The sequence below is a fragment of the Rhineura floridana genome, chromosome 8 (assembly GCF_030035675.1).
Source record: "Rhineura floridana isolate rRhiFlo1 chromosome 8, rRhiFlo1.hap2, whole genome shotgun sequence".
Classification (NCBI taxonomy): domain Eukaryota; kingdom Metazoa; phylum Chordata; class Lepidosauria; order Squamata; family Rhineuridae; genus Rhineura; species Rhineura floridana.
In genome coordinates, this window is record NC_084487.1 from 64,624,248 (window position 1) to 64,647,630 (window position 23,383).

General features: G+C 42.5%; 1 protein-coding gene across 1 annotated transcript in view; it reads left to right on the forward strand.

The window, feature by feature from the left end:
- Positions 1–23,383, forward strand: part of PPFIA2 (PTPRF interacting protein alpha 2) — a 407,895-nt gene that overhangs the window by 9,971 nt on the left and 374,541 nt on the right. The gene's annotated exons all lie outside the window — the stretch shown is intronic.

The following is a 23,383-nucleotide window of genomic DNA, read 5'->3' on the forward strand; positions in this document are numbered from 1 at the left end:
CTCATTCACTTCAATAGAAAGGAAAGCACTGCTCATGCATCTCTTTATGTGCATGATGCTACCCATATCTTTGAAATGAATTGGGAAGCCCTTGCAGCTGGAATGGAGTTGTCCTGCACAAATATTCTGAATATAAAATTTCTTCTACTTTTACTTTGCTGGATTTAGACAAAGATCTGTGGATTTCAAGGTTTACTTAAAACTGAGGTACTGCAAGAAAGACAACACCAGTGTATCTATTTATTTTGAACGTTTATTTGTTGCCCCTCATCCTCTGAGATTTCAGGGCAGTGTGCAATATAAAATCAATACAATTAAACCCCAAAATGAAAGCAATAAAAATTGAAGCAAATTAATAGCAGATACCTGAAGGATTAGTCTAAGGGAAAGGATACTTTTCATCTGAGTAAAACCAGGCATAGGATAGCCTGTCATGAAAGCCACACCAATGCAAGATGAATGTGATGAAATTGAGGACAGGGCTCCTTTGCCTTTAATACATGTGTGAGAACCATTTTGGGGCCTCATTGTGCCTGCAGAAAGCTGTTGGGGCTCTACTCCAGTTTTGGACAGGGCAAGATTGACACACACACCAACACACACAAACACATGCATGCATGTGGTGAAACACATGCATTCACAAAGCTTTCCCCCATGGAAACAGAGGCATACATTTAATTTTTAGTTAACTTCAGTCAAGTTTCACTTTTCATTTTCTCTGCTGACTGATACCTCTCTGACACCTTTTATCTGTCCTGACTGTGCAAAATACACAACAAACGTAGTAATCCCAGCAGAAGGATGTGAATAATGCCAATGAGCAGCTGAACTGCAAACCCTGCCTTAAAGCTATTAAAAGCTTCAAACCTTAAGATGCAATTTTATACCAAAAATTGCATGCATGCAGTTGCAAAATATAAGGACGCATATATACATGCAAGTCATTCTGCCATGACTTACTACAGAGTACAAATCAGGAAGCCAGAAATAAAAAGCTTGAATAAAGGGCTTTAAATCAGCTTAAGGATGCAGTTAATCCTATACTTTTTTCTAAACAGATAAGACATTTTATGGGGAAGGTGAGAACATTTTTATAAGTATTTTTTTAAAATTAGGCCCAGCGAAATATTTGGGCACTGCCAAGGCATTCTGCTGTTTGTGTTTACAAACTGACTGACTAAAAGTATGTCTAAACTGTGATAATACTTGGAAGCTGACAATTCTTACCAAGTTCTGTCTTAATCTGAAGAAGCAGTGATATTCTTAAAGACAGCATGTGCAGTTTCTTGAGCCAAGTTCTGTAGATGAAAGCGTGGTGGTTTGAAAATTTCCATTGTGCCTGTATAGCCAATCAGTATTTTCCTTCCTCTTCATAGTTGCCTTTCATCTTCACCTTGCATGAAGAAATGGAACTTGATAAAGTTTTGCCACCTGTAGACCAGACTCTTCCTGTGTGTCTACTCAGTGGTTATAATTGTCATTGCAAGATGAGGCAGGCAAAATTAGGTCTTGATACATGTGAAGCTGATTCAGAGATGTTCAGTAGCACTTTTCTTCCTTGATAAAGATTGCCTATTAATTTGGTCCTGAACACTTTTTCTGAAAAGTGGGGTTTCATGTGTAGATGGATGGCTTGAAAAAGAAGTATGTTTAGAAAACTATTCATAAGGGTAGAAGGAGCTTGGGAAGTCCCATTGGGGCCGAGATAGTTAGATGCCAGATGAAGGAAATTGCACTGGGGAGATAATATTTTGGAGAAACAATAGCTCTTGCAAGCAGTAGCATAGCGCTGATTGTTTTTCTGTACCTTGTGTCCTGCCATCTTTAATGAGCTTGAATGAAACTCTCTTAGCATGATGGTAGGTTAAGCTAGCTGTCAGCTACTTGTGTCTAACATCTGAGACCTACAGCAGAGATGTTTGAACCCCAAGTAAGGTTTTTGAGCCAGCATAGATCTTCTCAGGGCTGGCAGTAGCATCTGGTGTATTTGGGCAGTTGCCAGGGCTCCAGCAAGGCTGGATGTTGATGCCAGCTCCACTCCCTCCCTGTCCTGCCACTCCAAGCAGTCAGTGCTGGGCAGTGGGATCTTTTAATTTCCCACAGTGCCCCTGACCTAACACTACTCTGGCACATGTTAAAAGGGTTACTAGATCCAATTGCCATGTGTTGCCCAGAGCCTTTTCAAAGCTGGAGCCAGCCCTGGACTTTCTGAATGAAAGTACATAAGAAGAGTCATTCTAGATGAGACCAAAGGTTCATCTAGCCCAGTGCTGTGCTTTCCACATGGCCAACCAGATGTTTATAGGAAGGCCGCAAGCAGAACATGAAGGCAGTAGCCCTCTCCTGCTGCAGTTTCCCAGTAGCTGATGTTCAGTGGCATGTTGCTTCTGAACTTGGAGAATCCTTCGCCATCATGGCTAATAGACTAGTGCTTCATGAATGTGTCTAAGCCCCCCTTTAAAGCCATCAAGACATCTTGTGCCAAAGAATTTAACCAATTAACTATGTAGTTGTGTCTGTTTGTCCTTTTATATGTAGCTCCACTCAAAAAGAGCAGTTATGGTGTGCCATATTTGTGCATTTACCTGTACCTGTCAGAATTCCTTGCAACATCCAGAGCTGATCTTTCTTAAAGTCAGCTGGGAGTTCATCCACTAAATCCAATAGATTAGGATTATACTGCTAATTTTTAACTTTACTAATATTTAATGCCTAAAAGAAAGTTAACATTGGCTTTTTTCACTAATATTAACCAAGTCTCCTGCCTTGCATTCATTTCTCTTGCGATGTTTAGAGTTATGCAAAATACTGAATTGGTTTACTTGAGCTCTGTCCACATGCTAAGTATCACCTTCACTTTTCTGCAGACTTTGGAGCAGCATAGGAGTCTGACAGGCAAGCAACCAGGACAATTTCTAGGGCGGGCCCTGATGGTGTGGCAGGACTGTATGGATTGGAAACAGAAGCATCAGGAAGGAATTGAGGACAGGAATCTGGCCCAGAAGTGGGGCTTTAGGGCATGATACAGGAATAGGTAATGTATGAATAAAGGATGGAAAAGACAGGCATAGTAAATATGGCACCATAACTTATATGGCTAGCAGGACTTTATCTTCAAGCTGCCCCTATTCCCTGTAGTGGGAATTGGCTGAATGAGTCCATGAGAGTGCAGCAGAGTAGCTAAACAGCGTACGTAGTTCTTGGGTCAAAGTGGCTGCTCTGAAGGAACCTGCAGGAAGTGGATACCAGAGAATAAGCAACCTTGGTGTCACAAAAAGGCAGCTTCATTGTCATTGCTGAGTAATAGTACACAGGAAGGGGCGGTGAGCAGGAGGAGGCTAGAGAAAAAGGGTAGGATGAATAACCCAGCTTTTCTCAAATAGGATAGCTCTGTAGCTATTGTAATATGTTCAGAGGTTTGTGCTGCAGTAGTTAAAGCAAGGACACACAATCCTTCCTGATGGAATCCTATTTTAATTATTGCACTTAGAAGGCATATATGCAGTATCTTTAATGTAAGTGGAGCGAGTAGAGTTATAGTCTAGAACAGACAGCCTTTCTCATCCTTTGGTCCTCAGATGTTGCTGAACTATAGTCCCCATAATTTCTGACCATTGGGCATGCTGGCTGGGGCTGATGGGAGTTGGGAATGTTGGGAAAGACTGGTCTAGGGTGTGTTATAACCATTTAGTATTAAATAAATATGGTAGGCAACATATTTAGTCACATCTGGCACTTTGCAATTATTCCCAGGAGCTGCACATTTTTTCAGAATTAGCAAGCACTTGAACTTTAGCAGGGATGGAAATATAGATCTATCCAGCTTCATTTCTAGATTATTACAAAGGCCTGTTTTTAACCTTACTTATGTAATGCGTGCGATGGCAAATGTTTCACTATTACAGTTTTGGTAGAGTAGTTGCTGTGAATATAAATGGCTAATTTAAGAATTTGTGTATGAGCATTTATTTGGAATCAGTTAGTGAAGGATGGATATGATGTTTTCCTTATGCAAAAAGTCTTAGTTCTGTGCATACAAACTCAAGAAGCGGAAGCCTCAAATAAAAGTTGTTTAATCTTCCAAGTACTAGGGTGAAAGTTTTGTCCACTGGGAATGACACAGCCAGTCTTATTGAACAGAATGATTAAGCCTCTTGCCCAAATGCCCAACTGATTTTTACTATATTGAGAGGTGCTGGCTGGGATATAGCTTTCCCTGGCCATAATGCCACAAACCTAAATTTTGTTTCCATTTCATTATTTGCATTCCTTAATTACTATTTAATTCAAAAGTATTTCTCCTCTCCCAGTCATCTAGCCCTAATCCCAGATGTTGGTAGAACTGGGTTTTACAGTGGTTACTCATTGGTGAGAGAAAGGCATTGTATACAAGCTCAGGGGAGCACATTCCTAAGCATGTTGCTATAGGCTGAGCCGCTGTTGGCAATAAATGTTAAGAACTGCTTAAATATTGCTGTTACTAAGAGGAAGATGAAACATACCAGGATCAAGGAGGCTGTGTGTAGAATTTATTTATTTATTTATTTATTGTGCTTTTATACCGCCCTTTAGCAATAAGCTCTCAGGGCAGTGTACAACAATAAAAACAGGTTAAAATACAAGTGAGTATAAATAAAATAGAAGACTGTGGGACAGGGTATACAGGAAAGGGAAAATGGCTTGACTAGCAAAGGATTTAGTGTTGGCTTGAGGCTTACTGTCTTCTAAAGTCAATTAGGTAGAAGACACTCTTTTAATTATATTTTTGTCTCCCTAAGTAAAAGGGCTAAAGACTTTTAAAAAAATCATAGGTCACTTCCAGACCTGTTTGTTGAGAATTCCTCCTGATTTGTTTGTGTGGAAGTTATGTGATGTTGGCTATTTATTGTACATTCATTCTGATTCGTTTGCAAGGAGGTTATACAATGTTGCATCAAACAATTGTTTCCAGCATCATTTTCTTTATCACAGAAAGTTTGGGGTGTTTTTGGGGGGAGTAGACATGTTGCGCAAGAGCACCAAATCAGCTTTAATTATGCAACCTGAATTTGCCTGTATGTGACTGAATCCCACCCAAAAAATAGTGACGGTCTGGAAGTACCATTCAAAGGGAGCTAAAAGCACCTGTCCATGTTGTCATTCCACATAGCAGACATATTTAAAAGGCACCCCATGCCCCACTTCCTGTGTGCATCACAAGCACAGCCATGGTTAGAAATATGCAACCCTGGGATGCAGATTCCTGTACTGTATGTATGTAGTCTGGCTGACCCAGAGGGTGAGAGCTTTTAAAATCTTGTTTGCCACATAGAGTGCTGGCACCCATAACTGCTTGTTGGGTTGGTTCCCTCCAGGCATTACGGTGTTTAAAATCAGCCCCAACCCACCAGATCAGAGAAGCCAAGCAACTGGGTGACAGAATGAAAAGAAAAGTGGAAGTGAAGGGTCTGCACCAGTTTCTGCGGAAAGTAACATCACTGGGCTGTGGTGTTTGTTTACTGATAGTTCCAGCATTCAATGGCTCCATATCACTGGGCTGCTATGCTGATAGTGCGTCTCCCCACCCCACAACCTCAATTGTTTGTAGATGTCAACAGAGTGCTGCTAATGGTTCTGCAGTTAACAGGGTTAATTGATATGCTAGGGAAAGGATTCTGTTTGGGGTTTTCTTCTAGTCTGAGTGCTTTCAGAGATGGGTAGTTATTGTGGGATTGGTACTGCCCATCCATGCAAGTTTTTTTTTGTGTCCCCACAGTGTTGTCATCAAAATGTGAACCTGAATCCCCCCGCTCCCAATTTAATCTAGTTTTACCCTTTCTGGAGGAATCGGATAAGAACCTCTTGACAAAGACCCATTTGTGGTATTTCAATGACCTGTTCACGGTATTAAATTTAAGCTCGTATCTGGAAGCACCCTCTGACTGCTAAAGGCTCATGTGCGAATTATTGGGGGTGGTTGTTTCATTATTTTGTTTTTATGGTATGGTTTATTTACTTTTGTTTTTACCAATGATGTAAGTTGCTTGGAGGCCTTCAGGTAACAAGCAGCTAATAATAATAATAAATGTGCAGCATGCCCTAGGTGTTAGGAGAACGACAGGAGAAAGTCAGAGCTCTGTTGTTATGTCTCACTTTCCCCTGTAATTGCTCTGTTGAGTCAAGGGACTTCATCTCCCCAGAGCCTCTGCCTCTTGACTGTCACCTGGAATAGCCCTTCCTCAGGAAGGGAGGCTTGAAAAAGGATGGAAATGCAGGCTGAGTCTGAGATGGAGAACTTCAACATTGGAACAGATCTGCAAGGGGAAACTTAGAGAGGTGGAGTGAGAAATAATTATAGGCACATTGAAACCAAAAGTGACTCTGGGTTTGTCACACAAACTAATTTAGCTGGGAAAGCCCTGAACCACAAGGGAACGATATAAGGCTGAACCTATGGGAATTCTACTACTAAACTAGCAACTGTGAAAGCCTTCTTAAAGACTTGAACCATTGCATTTTACATTCAGTTATGCACCATTGCCAAGGTGGCTGCAAGCAAATCTGGATAGACCATCTTTTGTTAATCAGGTATCACTGTTATTGCCGGGATCTACCAGCATTAGTGAGAGCCAGTGTGGTGTAGTGGTTAAGGTGTTGGACTATGACCCGGTAGACCAGGGTTTGAATCCCCACATAGCCATGAAGCTCACTGGGTGACCTTGGGCCAGTCACTGCCTCTTAGCCTCATGAAAACCCTATTCATAGGGTCGCCATAAGTCGGAATCGACTTGAAGGCAGTACATTTAAATTTTTTTTACCAGCATTAGTATTGATTGCTGGAGTGTCTGCAGCACTAGCCTCCAGCTGTGGTTGCAGAGGCTTGCTGCTAGTTTTTCACTCAATACAGCCTTCTCTTCCTTGTAATACCTACTTTAACACAATGCATCATGTGATGTCAGCATGCTGTATGATGCTCTGCTCATGGCTGGGTTTTGGTAGCATGACTGGGGCCTGATTTTGCAAGTAAAAATTAGCCACTGTATGGCCAGCATACAGTTGAAAGAACCTGCATGTGAGATTCTTGATCTTTTAATGAACACATACAACTTCACTAAAAATGGCCTCCTTGCCAGACATTTAGAAAGTGGCCAATAGTGCTTTGATGACAAACAGTTGTGTTTATCCACCAGTGGCTGTAGCTGCTCCAGTTGGCCCCAAGGCCTTTGGTGCTCGGTGCCTTTGGTGAATCAACCAATTTTATTTTTTTGGAAATATATACTGTATATAAATAAAATCTGGGGGATTTGTTATTTTTTTCATGCCCTGATGGAGGGTTTCTACATGCATCTTGCTCACCATTGTCAGAAAAAAAAGTGCTGGAGTAGCTGGATCTTGGGTTTGATCCATCATAGCTCTTCTTACATTCTTGTGCACAGTATAATGTCTCACATCACACATTTGTTAAACTAGGTGTCAGAGGGGTGGTAGTGGTGAGAGACACAAAACAATAGCAGCTGTGAGTGAGTTAGCTGTGATATCTAATTCTGCTGGAAACAAAGAGAACTGCACTTTGGTATTTACTTGAAAGAAAATCTCTCTTTTCTTTTTAGAATGCAGGCTTGTGGAATCCTTGGGGGAGGGTCAAAAGGAAATAGTCAGGGAAGAAAGCATAATGACCTTGCTCTATTGAACCAGTACATGCAATTTGATCAATACTAAGCTTTAATTGGCTTGTGCTAAGGAAATTCATGATAGTCTTACATTTTCTTCATTACTGTTGAGCAATAAGGATTTTGCTGATTCAGGGAAGGGAAGGGCAATCTGGGAAGAAAATAATTAGATTTTTTTAATAACATGAAAGCTGTGGTCTGCCATTCTTTCCTCCTTCATTATTCCCCCCCACAGACACACCAACAGTATTGATTTGGTCACCATGCACACACTATAAATACCTCATAATACCAATGAGATAAGCAGACACATTAATAATAAATCTGCATATCTGCAACATATGGTGCTTACTTTTGAAAAGGCTCATTCCATGATGTATATGTGTGTGTGTCCCTGTATTCCAAAATGTTACAGTTCCACAGAAATAAACAGGCCTTATTGCCATGTCTTATACTTTTACTTGTATCTTAAAGAGGTGTGTATTGAGTTTTCTGAAAGCATGTGTGGGTTTCACAGTGGAAACATCAGATCTGAAGCCAATACATAGATCTTTGGAATCCCCTGATTCATGTCTGAGCCTTGCACAATGGGAGCAAAGCTCTTTCAGACAGTATGAAGGGTAGAATGAATGTCTGATGGGGTGGGGGGAGGGAAGAGGAAGATTGTGGCAGCAAGCCCCAACCAAAACCTACTTGCATTCATCTAAAGGTCTGGATAGAACCTTTGCATTTACAGTTTGAGCATGTGTGTAGTGCATTCTCCTCATGATGGGGAGCTTTGATGTACATAGGCTCTTTGCTGATATTCAAATGGACACATACAGGTTGGATTGCTGCAGTGCTATTTCACTGTACATATGTTAATTCTACCTCACTTGTCATCTAAAGAGGGCAGGAGACTAAAGCAAGAGTAGCCAAAGTGGTGCCCTCCAGACTAAGCTGAAGCAACACATTCATCCTCTAGCCCAGCTTTTGCCAACCTGGTGATCTCCAGATGTTTTGGACTGTAGTTCCCATCAATCCTGACCTTTGGCCATGCTGGCTGGGGCTAATGGGAGTTGGAGTCCACCAGTATCTGGACAGCACCGTGTTGGCTACCCTCAAACTACAGCTTAGGCTTGTCAGGACAGAGCAGTCTGTGCTGTTGACTGGGGCTGATAGGAGTTGTAGTCCAAAATATCTGGAGGGCACCAGGTTTGCAAAGGCTGGGCAAGAGCATGAATGTGTTGCTTTACATTTTTCAGTGCACTTAGAGAAGACAGCCATGATTTCTCCCACTCATTCTTTTTCCAGTTTGGTCAAGTGCTTTTCTCCTCTATCTTTGTTTGGCACATCTGGAGCACTGTCTGTTGCCACAAGTGGAAGAAGGGAGGCAGTTGTGGAAGGGCTGTAGCTCAGTGGTAGAGCATCTGCCTTGTATGCAGAAGGTCCCAATTTCAATTTCCAGCATCTCAAGGTAGAGCTGGGAGAGAATCCTGCCTGAAACCCTGGAGAGCCACTGCAAGTCAGTGTTGACAGTGCTGAGTTATATACACCATTGGTCTGACTCAGTATAAAGCAGCTTTCTATGTTCCAATTTGGCCTGCAAGGCCATTTCCCCCACTGGTGATATCAGCTGATGGTCTGGAGGACAGAGTTTAATCTTGCATTGGCTGTGTGATTTGTTCCATCTATGGAACAAGAGCAGGCAGCCAAGGCAGCAGGATTTTATGCCTACTTAACAGCTGATGAGCAGGAATTAAAGTCCTGTGCAAAAGTGCCCTTTGAACCAGCTCCAACCAACCAACCTGAGAAGTACTTTAAAGCGTGCTTATGGAAAGGCTTTAAGGCAGCACAAACAGGAGCGTGGGGACTGTCTTAAGGCCTTTTAAAAGTCTCTTCTCCTTTAACCCCTGATCTTGGAGGCTTAAAAGGAAGGGTGGGGAGACTTGAAAAAGGCTTTGCAAATCTCTGTAAGCTCCCTTTTTAGGCCTCTGAGTTTGGGGACTTAAAAGAGGAGCTCAGGGAGAGTTGCAAAGTACAAGGGATTTTGACAGTTGGATGGCCCATGAAAAAAATCCTGATAAGGATCTGGCCCATGGAACCAAATAGGATGCCCACCCCCGTTATACATCTTCCCATTAATTATTTCATAATTTCCACACTTTTCAGTGCATTTCTACATCACTTTCTTAACTGTGAAAAGTCCGTTTATTTTTGTGGCTTTTTTTGTGCTAGGCCAACAGACCACTTTACTCCATTTTAAATGCAAAGAACTCAATTTCCCAGTATGTGCTTGAATCCCTCCTGCAAAATACTGACAGAGTGGATGCAACTTGAGCTCCAAGCTCTTTTGGTCCTTGGTTACAGGTGCCTTGGGCTCTTCTTCTAACTCCCAATGTAACATCCTGCCCGCTATATGGGAACACCATTTCTCCACTTTGTTTGCAAATTCCTCAGACTACTCTTCATGTATGCCTACTATTATAGACATAAGCGCATTGCCAGCTTGGCCCCCAATTGAACAATCCAAGATAGTTACATTGATTAAGTCCTTAAAAACTGGTAAGGCCCCGGGGATTGATTCAATTCTTCCTGAACTGATAATGACACGTATAGACTGGTGGGCCCCAGTTCTGGCCAACCTCTTCACCTTGATTAACCTAACGGGCAAGTTTCTCCAAGCTTGGCTTGAGGCGGTTGTTATCCCAGTATATAAAAAAGGGGATAGGGACGACCCCACCAACTATAGACCCATTAGCCTTCTGTCAGTGGTGGGAAAGATTTACGCTAACCTTCTAAATGTGAGACTGACCTCCTGGATAGAGGAAGAGGATATATTGGGTTGAGAGCAGGCTGGTTTTAGAAAGGGCAGATCTACTATTGATCATTGTGCAGTATTGAACCATCTGGCAGAGAAGTATAGATGCTCTTTCAGTAATGGTTTATATGTTGCCTTTATCAATCTGAAGACCGCCTTTGACTCCATCCCAAGAGAATTACTATGGACTAAATTATCCCAGACATCGATTGATAAGACTCTTGTTCTTGATTAGCCGTTTATATCAGCATACAACACTTCGTGTGCGATGTGGCATGGATGGTAGTCTGACAAATCCTATCTCTGCCACAAAAGGAGTACGTCAGGGATGCATACTGGCCCCTACCCTATTCAATCTTTTTATCAACGATCTGAGTAAATACTGCCTTGCTGATTACTTCCATCCTCCCAAACTGGCCGATACTAAGTGTCCTTTACTGCTTTATGCAGATGACACTGTATTAATGTCCGTCTCGAAGATTGGCCTAAAACACCTCTTACGTGCTTTTATGACTTATTGTGACACAAACTCCCTTACCATCAATTTCAATAAGTCAAAAATTATGGCTTTCTCTCGGCGCTCTGCGATCCATTCTTAGGTAATAAATGGCCAAAAGATTGATCAAGTCAAACAGTACAGGTACCTGGGGATCTTGTTCTGTGCGACACTCTCCTGGTCTACACACATCCGAATTGCAGTTCAAACTGCCCATAACACCTCTAAGGCCATTCTTCGATTTTTTTCTACCCAGGGCGGCCAGTATATCCCGGCTGCTCTCCAGACTTTTAAAGCTAAAATCCTCCCTCAACTCCTCTATGGTATTCCATTGTGGGTTTCTAGCTTTAATGCCAAAGTGGAATCGATACTTTCGATCTTCCTGCACTCTATATTCAGAATGCCTCGATGTGCCTCGGCAGCTGGCCTCCGCCTCGAAGCGGGCTTGAATTCCATTGAATGCTCTGCCTGGATTTATGCTTTCAGATTCTGGACCAAAGCTGCTTATGCTACCCATTCTTTAGGCTACCTAAATTTAATTTTGAAAGACCCTCAGCTCAGCTCTTGGTCCAAAAATTGTAATGAGAAAGTAAAGTTACTTGGCCTATCACTGGATTTGCTTTCGTTTATGGATCTTGACTCTGCTAATCACACTATTGGCCAGCGTATCAAGGATATAGCCGTCCAATATTCAATAACCAGTGCTCGTAAAACTTGTTCCCCTTTCTATTTTGGCCTAAGCCCTCCATTCCCTAAACCCATGGCCTATCTTGCCAATTTGACCTTACCGAGTTTTCGTCATCTGTTTGCCAGGGCTAGATTCAACTGCCTCCCCTCGGCGCTCTTAGAGGGCCGCTTTCAAGGAACTCCATATGAAAAACGACTCTGTATCTGCAAGAAGGGGGAGGTAGAAACAATTGCTCATGTTCTTCTTACCTGTGACTTATATAAAGATGTACGTGCCAGATTTATTTCACCATGTATCGAAGCTTTTCCTGGCAGGCCCACCAAGTGGTTAGTGAACCATCTACTGTCTGATATAGACAAACGTACCACTGAATCAGTCGCCCAGTTTCTAATTCTAGCTCAGAGCCTACGTAAAAATGGTACCTAACATTATGACTGATTGTTGTAGACTAATTTTTTTAGCTGATGATTCTGTATCGTCTCGTTTTATTTGTTTTAATCTGAAACTTTAATCAATTGTATATTGGGTCTATGACCGCACAATAAAATTCGATTTGATTTGATTGAGTTATTTGGAAAGGTGCCCACAAACAGGCATTAGACAGGCATTATAAGGAACATAGGCAATTTTTTCTTCTAAAAGAGCTGTGTTGGCATTGGATTAAAACATAGTAAGGAAAGAATTATTTTAATGGGAAGTTACTAATATGAACAAATGAATCTTCTAAACAGAGTTGGTCTTTGAATAGGACAAGCCATGGGAGAACTCTACTGCTACTCACAGAAAATATATTGCAATGAATGGAAGTGAATGATGCAAATAAAACATCATAACTGTGCCTACCGTGTGGCGGTGAGGGTAGCGAAGAAGGCCCACTTCTCTGCTTCCATCACATCCTCAAGTAGCCATCCAGTGGAGCTTTTTAATATTATCAGGGGTCTATTGACATCAGTTCCAGGAAATGGAGTCTTAGACCCTTTGGAGGCCCGCTGTGAATTGTTTGCAAGGCACTTTGAGGGTAAAGTTGCTCGGCTCCGTAGCAATCTTGATGCCCCATCTACATTACTGTAGTCCCCAATGAGGTGTCCAGTGAAACGTCTGCTGCAACTTCTTGGGAACGGTTTCAGTTGATGCGACCTGATGACATAGACAAGGTGCTTGCAATGATGCAGTCAGCAATGTGTCCTCTCAACCCTTGCCCTTCTTGGCTTATTAAAGCTTGCTGAGGGGGATTGATCAAATGGATACAGGGTGCGGTCAATACATCATTGCAGGAGGGAGTGGTTCTAGCTACCCTGAAAGAAGCGGTGATCCAACCGCTCCTGAAAAAGCCCATCCTGGACCCATTGGTCTGCGACAATTACCGACCAGTCGCAAATACCCCCTTCTTAGGGAAGGTGATTGAGAGGGTTGTGGCACAGCAATTGCAAGTACTGTTGGATGAAACAGATTATCTTGACCCATCCCTGTCTGGGTTCAGGCCTGGTTATGGGACTGAATCAGCCTTGGTCACCCTGTTGGATGACCTTTATCGGGAGAAGGACAGGGAGAGTGCAACCATGGTATCCGTCTGGGTTGACTTGGTGAGATGGGTATCGGAGGCACTGTTTTACAGTGGTTCCGATCCTATCTCCAAAGACATTTTCAGATAACAACATTGGGTGACTGTCTTTCGGCCACCTGGCAGTTGTGCTGTGAGGTGCTGCAGGGTACCATCTTGTCCCCCTTGCTGTTTAACATCTGTTTGAAGCCCTTGGGAGCGATCATCAGAAGATTTGGAGCGAGGTGTCAGCAGTACGCTGACGATACCCAGCTCTATTTCTCTGTAACATCTGAATTGGGAGAGGCTGTGCAAGCCCTGGACTGCTGCCTGGACTCGGTGGTGGGCTGGATGAGGACCAATAAACTGAGTCTGAATCCTAGCAAGATGGAGGAGTTGTGGGTTGGTGGTTCCTGAATTCAGATAATTGGTCAGTTGCCTGCTTTGGATGGGGTTGTACTCCCTCTGAAAGAGCAGGTCCGTAATCTGGGGGTGCTCCTAGATCCATCTTTGTTGCTAGAGGCCCAGGGGACCTCCGTGGCTAGGAGTGCCTTTTACCAGCATCGGCTGTAAGACAGTTGCAGCCATTTCTGGACTGGGATAGGCTGACTACTGTTGTCCATGCACTGGTAACCTCCAGGGTGGATTACTGTAATGCCTTGAGGTTGGTCCGGAAGCTACAGCTGGTGGAAAATGTGGCGGCGAGACTGCTCACTGGGGCAGGGTATTGCCAACATGTCACCTCGCTGCTGAAAGAATTGCACTGGCTACCCATTTGCTACCAGGCCAAGTTCAAGCTTCTAGTTTTGGTGTACAAAGCCCTATACAGGTTGGGACCAGGATACCTGAAAGACCGTCTTATCCCTTATATACCCAGTAGATCACTGTGCTCTGCAGGTGAGGGCCTCCTGCAGATGCCATCTTATCAGGAGGTCCGTTCTGCACAGCACAGGAAACGGATATTTTCTGTGGTGGCACCTACCCTGTGGAATTCCCTCCCCTTAAATATTAGACAGGCGCCATCTCTGTTATCTTTTTGGAGGCTATTGAAGGCCTTCCTCTTTCAACAAGTCTTTCAGCAAGACCTTATGTCAGTCTGTGTCTGTGCTCAAATTGCTTTTTAATATGTTTTTAAACCTTTTTTTAAAGATGTCTTCAAAGCTTTTTTAAAAAACGTTTTTAAAGTTGTTTTGTTTTAATGTATTTTAAAGTCTGTTTTTATGATGTTTGAAAGTGTTTTTAGTGCTTTTGTTTGCCGCCCTGGGCTCCTGCTGGGAGGAAGGGCGGGATATAAATCAAATAATAAATAAATAAGTGTCCTAGACCTAAATTCTGATTTGGCCAAATCTGTCTTTGAAAACAAAAAATAATTCTGAGAGATACACTAAAACTGAATTAAATTTTGATATCAAGTAAACTGGTGGAATATATGAGGGGGAGAGGGGGGTATCAATCTATTGATCTGCAGTGTCACTTGCTTCTTCTCTAATGCTTCATTATGCAGGGACTAGGTAGGACAAGTAATTCTCAGAAAAACAACATATAGTTTCATCTTGGTCAGTCATATAAACCATTTTATATGGTCTTATTCTGTGCTTATATAAGTTGTAAACTGCTTTGGTTTTTTTTAAAAAAATGAGCAGTGGTATATAAATGTTTTTATAACTAAAGATAAACCACTTTGTGAGGTCCACCTGAAAAATGATATATAAATGCCTTAAATAAATAAAAATAATAATAAACTGTGCAGACACAGATTGTTATGTATGGGAAGGGAAGGTCCATGTGATTTTCAAGGAGTGGAGCCAGGAGGTGGGGCAGAAGCTTTAAGGCAGGAACTCATTTCAGACAGAAAAACTGGTGTGTATGCTGTTTCTAGAATAAGTTTGGTATATCTTTTGTGCCTCCAAGTCAATTACGACTTATGGCGACCCTATGAATCAGTGACCTGCAAGAGCATCTGTCTTGAACTACTCTGTTCAGATCTTGTAAGTTCAGGTCTGTGGCTTCCTTTATGGAATCAATCCATCTCTTCTTTGGCCTTCCTCTTTTTCTACTTCCTTCTGTTTTTCCCAGCATTATTATCTTTTCTAATGAATCATGTCTTCTCATGATGTGTCCAAAGTATGATAACCTCAGTTTCATCATTTTAGCTTCTAGTGACAGTTCTGGTTTAATTTGTTCTAAACCCAATTATTTGTTTTTCGCAGTCCATGGTATGCGCAAAGCTCTCCTCCAGCACCACTTTTCAAATTAGTTTATTTTTCTCTTATCTGCTTTTTTCACTGTCCAACTTTCACATCCATACATAGAGATCAGGAATACCATGGTCTGAATGATCCTGACTTTGGTGTTCAGTGATACATCTTTGCTTTTGAGGACCTGGTATATCTTAATTGGCTGCAAACTCTGAGAATGTGAAGAGAGTTGCATATACAGACCTTCTGCCTGCAGGAAGAGGAACATTGCGCTGCCAAGGAGGGAGAGCCCCTTGTCATCTGCTGCTGCTGTGCTGCTTCCCCTGGCGGTCACCACCACCACCCTTCCTGCTGGACTGCTGCTATTGTATTTTATTGTATTTTAATGGTATTTAATTACTTGTTCTGTTGAGTTTGCTATTTATTTCTATGTTTTTGTATTTTATGCTGTTTTACTCTTATGTACACCGCCCAGAGAGCCTTTTGGCTTTGGGCGGTATAGAAATTAAATTAAATAAATAAATAAATAATAAATATACGTGCCTTGCAATCCTTGATGCTATCTTTGATTAAGCCAAGTCTAGATGTTTACATTTCCTTCTGAAAAGTTATGCCTCAAGTCAAACAATATGATTTGCCCTATAGAATGTAGCAGAAAGAAATCCTGGGGGCACAAAATAAAAATATCCAGTAAAAAATTGTTCATGGTAAGATTGCTCTTAGCAGGAACAGTGTGTTCCAGTCTCCACTTATAATTCTGCTTCATAAATGTCCCTATCAGTTACTTTAACTTGAACCAGACACATTAATGGGCACATAAAGTATTTGATGGCTCATTATCTCCAAGCTTGTAAAGACACATGGCATCAAACTGAGATAAAAATAAATCCAAACTGGTCAACAGTGTGGTGTTTTTTTGCCTCTTAAATACCTTGCCTGTGAGGATAAAGCAGAAGAAGCAAGGGAAAAAAACAACTCAACCCTGAGGGATGAATCCCAGGTACCTGTACAATGTAATGGAAAGGAAATGCTACTTTAATGCTAATGAAAGAGCTAACAAAAGGAACCAATCTGTCTGAAATGAATGGCTCTATCATCTTGTTTGAACAAAAACAAAAGGGATGCAAACCTCAAACTGTGTCTTATAAAAACGTAGCTTTATTTGAGACAACTGTGGTGAGACAAAATCTAAAGCTTCCTGAGGTGACTGTTCTTTGCAGGCTATTGAATGTTTCTAAGGCTGCAATCCCATTATGAGGGACTAAACCTCAATGAATTCAGTAGGGCTTACTTCTGAGTAAACATTCATAAGACTGACTTCTCTTATAGCCTGATCCTGTGTGTATTTATTTAAAGACAAATTCCCTAGGCTAACCACCAAGTAGGTGTGCATAATCAACTCTACCTGGGGAAGGGCACTTTGCTATACCACTCAGAACAATCCCTGCTTGTGTACTGCTTAGCTTGCCAGCATGGCAAGGCCAGCTCAGTTTCAGAACATGTGATTTGCAGGTAGAAGGTCTCAGGTTCCATCTCTGACCTCTCCATTGAGAAAAGGATTGGGTAACGGGTTTGGTAAGATATCTGCCTGAGGCTTTGGAGAGCTGCTGCTAGTCCGGGGCCACACAAGCAATTTCCTATATTCGTATGCAACTGTGTGGAACATGCTTCTGAAAATCCAGCATCTGCCAAGATATGTTTGGTTGCCTTTAACATTGTCCCTTTCTTTGACTCAAAGCATCAGTGTTTGGACTGTGTCTTATACACTGGACTGTGCTTGATTAAAATGGGCATCTTCTACCATCATTTCGGAGAGACATTTCCCAACAGCATTGTTCACTTGTTTAGCTTCTTTATGTGGAGTGGATGATTTTTGTCTGGACTTTGCTCCTATCCATTCTGGCATAGTTTTCCAAAACTTAGTTGCACAGTTCTGGGGCGAGAGGTTTGGCCATTTCAGAAGTTTCAGTGGTTATGTTTTTATCAGTTAACATGTAGAATAGTTATACTGAACAAGGACTACAAGTGTTATATACTAAACAAGTATTAGTAGTGACCATATTTGCATTTCTATTAGGTTGGTAGTAGAGGATCTGCTTTGCACACAGAAGGTCCTAGGTTTAGTCCTCCAAGTAACACTTGAAATGTCCCCTGCATGAAACTCTGGAGAGCTGCTGTTAGTCAGTGTAGACAGTACTGAGCAAGATGGGCCAGTGGTCTGATTTAGTAGAAGTATGAGAGTCAGTGTGGTGTAATAGTTAGAGTGTCAGATTAGGACCTGGGAGACCAGGGTTCAAAGCCCCACTCAGCTGTAAAGTTTGCTGGGTGACCTTGGGCCAGTCACTGTCTCTCCACCTAATCTACCCCACAGGGTTCTTGTGGGCATAACATGGAGAGGGAAGAAAGTTGGGAGACAAATTTAATTAATAAATAAGGCAGCTTCTCAACATCTCCAGGTAAGAGATTCCTAATTCTTTCAGTGTTTTTGTAATAAACGGCACACACTCTGTGAACTGTCTTGGGGGCCGTTTGGGCCAAAAGGCAGCATAGAAATAAACGATAACGTTTAACTCTTCAGGAAGGGGTTTGAAAAAAAACTTTGAGAGGGTGTAGTCACCTTTCATGCCAAATGACTTTTAAAAATTAAACTAAGGCCCTGAGCCAGACCCCATTGGTGCAGTAGGCAGCATCATGGGGATGACCTTAAATAAGGAATGGGGAGCCTGCGGTCTTCCAGATGTTGTTGGACTTCAACTCCCATTAGCTTCAGCCAGTATGACTAATTATCAGGATTTATCTGCTTTAAAAGTAACAAATTCAAGACTTTCTGATATAAGAAAAGGTAGCTCAAAATGTGAACCTTGCCAACAGCAGTTTCAGCACTTCTAGGAACTCACTTGATGAAACTGTTGTGTGAAGGGGAGACATAATTTCTAGCAGTGGCACTAATGTTAAAATGGAATATATAAGTATGGAAGTTAGTCATGCTATGTGCTATGCATTTTCATTGCAGGTTGCGGGGGAAATCTTTCCCTTCAGTGTTTTCTAAATCCTTTTATTCCATGGCAAAGACAGTTTATTAAAAATAAATTACATTTTAAAATGTTTATTGCTGAAGTGGAGGCCATACCAAGTAAAAAGCTAGCACATGTTGTTTACAGATGACTTGGTGCAAGGATACTTTTCAGTAAATACAGAATTAAACATAAATTGCCAATGCCAAGACTACTTGCTTATTTACATAATTTTACAGCCCCCCCAAAAGCTTATTTACGTATATGAAACAAAACACCCCCCATACAACAGATCACATTTTAAAAAACCTTTTTGCCCAAATTTCAGCTGCCAGAAATGCCGAACAGGCAGCCCTACACGTTCTAAGAGTATCTACTACCATTCAGAACAAATGCTACCTCTTTTCATGATTAGTAAAAATAGGCTGTGTGGGGCCAAAACAGGCTTATAGCGAGGGCAAGAAGGTATACAGGAAATTAGTGAATTTGGGGTGGGAAAATCCTGCATTAATGGTTAAAACCCCATAGGGTTGGGATTCTGAAGACCAGCAGTGATGATGCTATTTATCTCTTTATTTTTACATTTATACCCCACCTTAGCTCACAGTGGTATACATGGTTTTCCCCACTCCCCATTTTATAACACCCCTGTGAAGTAGGTTAAGCTCAGAGAGGTCACTGGCCCAATGCCACAGTGAGCTTCATAGCTGAGTGGGGATTTGAACCCTGGTCTTCCAGGTCCTAGTCCAACCCTTTAACCAGGTGCCAAACTGGTGATAGGGGCTTGTGCATTTGCAAGGAGCTGGTACGCATCCAGTGGGGGAATGGAAGGTGAGCAAGGCAAGCATTTTGTTTGGCCTAAAAAAAAATCCATTTGGGAGAAGGGGAAGAGGCTGAGCAGAATGCGAGCAGGGCAAGCATTTGGCTTGACCAACCCCAGGAGTTGTAGTCAATGTGAATTGGGCTGCCATTTGATAATCTAACCTGAAGAGAAAAAAAGGAAAGAAAATAGACGATAAAAATGGAGAAATGTAGAGGATAGTTGTGTGTCTTTGTGAACACACAGAGGAATGAACACAATTTACAGCATTAGGAACAAGGAAGGGAATATACCCTGTGTAGAAAGACAAACAATCACAGGGAGGTTTGAGCAAGGAAGAAAGTGCTGAAGTGACAGTTCGGCAGGCTTTAAATTTGCAACTAGCCGTTGCATGAGAGAGAATGGTTACAAACTGAGCCAGATGCACATTTCCAAGACTAAAGGGGGAGGGGGTGAAGTATGGCAGAGTGATATAAGTTAAGCAACAGAGCATTGAAAGAAGGGGAAAACCATAGATGAATGTTGCACCTCTCTAACAGGAAGATAGATAGAAACAGAAATGGCCATGATGGCAGGCACATGTAAAATGTGCTTGCTCATGTAAGCATTTTAGGGGTACCCTCTCCCTCTACATGTAAACACACATAGCATGTGAATTGGCTTAGTTATGTTTAGAGTTGGGGTGGGTTAGGTTTTGTTATTATTGTTGAGATTTTTAATGTTTTAATGTATTTGTATGTTTTTATTTTGTACGTCGCCCAGAGTGGCTGGACAGCCAGGCAGATGGGCGACTAATAAATTTAATAAATAAATAAATAAAAATGGGCAGGTGCACTTCTGGCATACTAACTCTACATGTGACTAGGTCAGCTCGCATGTTAAGTGCATCTATATGCAATGGGGAGGTAGGTGGAGTGCTTGCACATAACAATCAGGAGCGGCTTGCCCAATGGGCCAAAGCTGCAATAATAGCTTCCTGGTAGAGATGTCACTGCCACTTACTAAGAGGGGGAGAGATGAAGCAGTGGTGGTAAAAGTTGGGGTTGCACAGGCAAACCAGCAGAGCCAATCCAGTACACCTGGTGGTGTACCAGCACAACCCTGACCTTGCCGCCATCTTGCCCTTTCCCATCCCTGTGTCAGTGACTTCACCACTCAGAAGCTATTCCTATAGCTCCGTCCCACTGGATGCGCCACTCCTGATGACTGTACGTTAACCATGACTGTCATCATGTCTGTTTCAACTGCTAGGACACTGAATTTTTTTTTAAAAATGTAGATAATGTGACAAAGTAAGGAGAGCAGCAAATCAAACAGATAATGTAGGACAGCTTTCTCCAACCTGGCGCTTTCCAGATGTTTTTGGCTTACATCTCCCACCAGCCACAGCCAGCACCGCCAATGGTCACAGATGATGAAAATCCAACACAGCAGGAGGGCACCAGGTTGATAGCAGTTCCTATGTTATGGAATAGAACAGCTAGCAGTACAGAAAGTTAATAAAGTCATTGAAAGAAAGTATGTGTTGTACATATACAAGAAGCCTTAAGCAGTTAAAGAAGAGCATAAAATGGTATCCACATTCCTTTCCCCAAAGGTAAACATAAGGAAAGGCAATGTTAATGAAAAAAAATAGTGTCCCAGTCAATAGGTCAGTTCAAAATAGAGTGACATATGTATGAGTGGCAAATCTGAATACCCCCCCACACACACTTATTCAACCAGACTAAATAAATAAAGATGGTGTCATGCCTGACCCAGGCCCAAGCCAGAATGGCTTCTCCTTCAATGAGGACCCTAGTGACATGAAGCCTGAATCACCTAATGGTGATTCCACTGCTATCCCAGACACCTCTAGCTTCTCCAGAGAAGCAATGAAAGACCCATCTGCAGCAGAGGGACTGGTCGACAAAGGGTTCCTGACTTGCCAGTGACAGCATCTTCACCTGTGGAATCGTAGGGGGAGGTCGAACTACCTCTCAGCCACAGGCATTGACAGTGTCAGGTACAGGCACAGACAGCCCCCTGTTGACTGAGTATGCATCTCAAGGCCCAGAAGAACCAGGCTTCTCAGGAGCAGGAAGCCTTGAAAGCTTGGCTAACTAGTTGCCACAGGGTTTGGGTGACCAGGCTACTTAAGCTCTCAGTTGCTGATTATTAGTTTCTGGAACAGCACAGGCCTTTAGCTCTGAACAGCCCAGCTTTTAGTTCCTGCTTCCCATCCTGACCTTGTACTACTGACCCTTGGACATGCTCTGCTGTGTCTCTTCACCATTGCTCTACGATCCTGCCATTAGACCGCACCCACTCTTGGGCTGTCATGCTGTACTTGACCTCAGACTCTGGATATCTAGATTGCCTGGATACCAGGACAGGACACACAGCAATACAGAAATGTGGTATTATGGACAAGGAATTAAAGTAGTTAGGCTATACAGAGCACAACTTTAAAAAAGCTGGGGGAATGATATTATAGCAACCTACATCTATGCATATTAATAGTGCAGAACAGGGGAAGCACTGTAAAAGTTGGGTTTTCTTTGCGAATAGAAATGCATTTGGTGAGGAGCACAATTAAATATACATTACTAGCATATCATCCTTGTGTGTATGTGCTGAGAAAATAGACCTGCACTCTTCTGGAGATAACAGCCAAAGAAGACTTAAAGCATTGTTTCTCAACAGGTACTTTTAAAGTTGTTGTTGTTATGTGCCTCCAAGTCGACTACGACTTATGGCGACCCTATGAATCAGCGACCTCCAATAGCATCTGTTGTGAACCACCCTGTTCAGATCTTGTAAGTTCAGGTCTGTGGCTTCCTTTATGAAATCAATCCATCTCTTCTTTGGCCTTCCTCTTTTTCTACTCCCTTCTGTTTTCCCCAGCATTATTATCTTTTCTAATGAATCATGTCTTCTCATGATGTGTCCAAAGTATGATAACCTCAGTTTCATCATTTTAGCTTCTAATGATAGTTCTGGTTTAATTTGTTCTAACACCCAATGATTTATCTTTTTCTCAGTCCATGGTATGTGCAAAGCTTTCCTCCAACACCACATTTCAAATGAGTTGATTTTTCTCTTATCTGCTTTTTTCACTGTCCAACTTTCACATCCATCTAAATCTCAGTTTGGGGTACTAATCTGCACCCTTGCAGCAAATTTTTCTGGCTCTCCCAAGACTCCATGACTTTTGGCAGTAGCGGCAAAACAAACAAACAAACACACACACACACACACACACATTGGCAGGGGTTAGTGTCCTGATGGAGATGCAGATTGCCCTCTTCTGATCTTCAGATGGATCATTTGATGAGCAGAAAGAAAATGATAATGCCTGCTCCTCAGTCGATCCATACGATCAGCTTAAAAGGGAGAGCTGTGTGCCAGGAGGGAGAGCGTGCATGAGAGAGAGAGGACTTTTGGTCTCTGCTTTGTGTTCCCTTTTGAGAGAAAATGATATTGAGGGCTCCAATTTGTCATTAGACTAAATGTTTCAGGTGTGATGAAAGTGGAGATCATTGTGTAACGTGACTACAATTGAAGGGTTACTGTCCTGGCCATCCCCGCTGGATTCAAACTCGGACTCACTGGGGTGTTCTTCTCCATTATGTTTAATGGTGGAATCTCAGCTTAGAGCGTTACTTAGATCAGTTTGCAGCTTACATGGGTTTTGGCATCTCTACACAGCATAATTAGACATGGCTCAAGCTAACGTGTTGTCACAGTAATTGGACATGCTCCTTGAGGCCCTTTAAGTAGGCTCGGGGCAGGCTTTCTATTTCCATAGGGGAGACTTTACTGAACAGGGCTGGGTTAGCAGTCATACCCTCCTACAAACAGGTTGAAAGGTGGCACTATCCACTTGTGCCTGCACATCTACTGGCATGTCCATGGTGATGAGGGTGGAGGCACCTCAGCTAGATCCTCCTCTTTTGCTGCCTCTGGTCAAGCCTCTGATTCCTCTTCCACAGGAGGAGGCGCAAGCGACAGCTCAAGTGACAAGGCAGGGCCGGGAGGCAGGGCAGGGCCTGGCTCATTGTCGGGCAGCATTTCTACAGCTGTAAGGGGAACTAAGGGGGCGGAGCTGTCACTGGCTAAACTGCTAAAGCCTTCTCCTGTTTCAGCTCCCTCCTGTTGCAGCCCACTGAGTCCCTCCCAGGATTTCAGTCTTCCTC